Here is a 2,554-nt window from a genome sequence, read left to right on the forward strand (position 1 = left end):
ACTAAATGTTCCTCCAACCACCTCTAACAGCTATATTGAGCTTTGAATTTCTATAAATACAGAGGGCTGGTTTTCTAAATTTAGACACCATTTTGAGAGACAATATATTGCATCAAAGAGAGCTTTTGTTCTCACATTTTTCCTTCATCTCTCTCATTTATTTCATGTATCATATTAAGAGATTCAACCAAGGATTCAAAGAGCTTTTGCTCTTGTTTGAATCTTCACAGAGTTTGTGTTCTATTATACACTTGAGAGATTATAAGAGCTTATATTCTTCATTTATATCATTTCCTCTCATTCATTTCATTCATAGAGTTTGAGCTTTAATCTATTCATCTATACTCTAGTTGTGAGTCTTGATTTACTTATCAATCTTTGAGAGACATATTTGTGCACAACAAATTTAAGCTTCAATTTGTAAGGGCTGGTGTGGCCCAAGGAAGAAGAAGCAAGCTAGTTTCAATTTATAAGGGTTGGTCTAGGAAGACTAAAAGAGGTTGTCTCTTAGCAAGGTGAAACAAGGAGTTGCTTCATATAAAGGTTTGCTCTCCACCCGTAAGGAGAAGCCATAGTGGATTGGGAAGTCTCAAGAGGGATCTTGAGCCGAGAAGTAGGAGTTTCCAAACCTCGCCAAAATTACCGAGTCATTGTTTCCAATTTCTCTTCCCTTATCTCTTTTTACAATTATGATATAAATTGTTTGCTCTTATATCTTAATTTCATTATTGCATAATTGGTTAGATTATTGATTAGAAATTGTAATTCTATAAATTGTGAAAATTGGCCATTGACTCTATTCACCCCTCCTCTAGAGTCAATTCTTGGATAATAATTGGTATCAGAGCCTAACTCTACTTAAAGAACTTAATCGTCTTAGAGTACGATCATGGCCAACAATGGTAGTATCACACACTTAGAAAGACAATCCAATGATCAACCCCATTGTTTTGATGGAAATAATTATATCTATTGGAAAATTAGAATGAAAGCCTTTCTACAAAGTATTAATATTGATTTATAGAAAGTTGTTGAAAATGGTGATCATATCCCAACCAAAGTTATTGAAGGGAATAAAAATCCTAAATCAAAAAGTGAATAGAATGAAAATGATCATAAATTAGTTCAATGTAATGCTTTAGCCATATGCTATCTTTATTGTGCATTGAGTAAAAATGAGTTTCATAAAATTATCTTTTGTAAAACGGCTAAAGAAATTTAGGACTTGCTTGAATTACCCTATGTTGGATCAAATCATGATAAGGAATCAAATATAAATGAATCATCTAGCATAAATGAGATACATTATGGTTTTTCTAATATTACTAATCATTTGAATGTTATTGGTAGAACTAACTCATCCACTTATAGTGAAGAAAATGACGCAACGCAAAACAAGAGTATAGCTCTCCAAGTTTCTAGCAAAGAAGCAAGTAACATCAAAGAGTTGGTTAACGTGATACCCCTCGATTCTAGAGCCACGAGTGATCAAGTCCGAGCACATATCCGAGGGACACCAGACAATCAATATATAAACAAGCAGGAATACAAACTGAAATAAGAATAAATTAATAATACGCTGAAAGAATTCTAAAATAAAAATCCTCAAACTTTAAATAATAAATTAATATCATTTAAATCCTTCAAATACGTACAACTCGGGAATCCATCTAGTGGACCTCTAATAATTCCAAATGAATAATAAATACAAAACCAAAATCCAAGACTAAAATAAGAAAGGAAATCCTAAATAGTCGGAAGAGTGAGTGTCTGTATCTGCATCAATACGATCAAGCTCTAAGCCTGGTACTGACAAACACCTAAAAAATAAGAGTGGGTCAGGCCCACATGCAAGTTCCATCCTATTACGATCCATACATAAAACCGATACGCAGATACATCCTAGATAGTTCGCCAATATCTAAAATAGTCCATATAGATATAGATACACACTATAGGATACTCACTAACCTATAGTCATCACACCTGAATGGAAGGTAACACGCAAAACGCACGTAGCGTAGTCATGCACACCTAGACTTACCAGGGAACGTCATTAGGTCCAGTTATCCATCCAGTAATATACGCACCCTAACCGTGATCAGGAAACTCAAGCTCGTATCACGGTACCATAAATATGTATATATAATATCCTTCCTAATACAGAAAAATAAAACAACCATCCGTTATGTCGTTCAACTATTTTAGTTGACAGGACATGCATCCATGTAGGATTTAACTGTTTTAGTTAATCCATTCCGTATGTATGAAAAGTTAGGACTTAGCTTTTTGATCTAATCCATCTCTGATATACCACCGTTCCATATCAGTGCATATAATGCATATGATCCAATAATGATGCACACTCAAATGAATATCAAGTAAATCCAGAAACCAACATAATAGAAGTCAGATATTAATAAGATCCTATCATGCATCCAGTATATGATTATAATCATAAAAACTCCTTTTAAATTGTTAGAGTACTGATAAACAATATAAATTATCCATATCCATCCAATTGACAAAACAGAAATTAAAACAGTTCATCAAT

The sequence above is a fragment of the Cornus florida genome, unplaced genomic scaffold, assembly GCF_030987335.1.
Source record: "Cornus florida cultivar Cherokee Brave unplaced genomic scaffold, ASM3098733v1 CherokeeBrave_3.0.0_Hap2_Chr03, whole genome shotgun sequence".
Lineage (NCBI taxonomy): Eukaryota > Viridiplantae > Streptophyta > Magnoliopsida > Cornales > Cornaceae > Cornus > Cornus florida.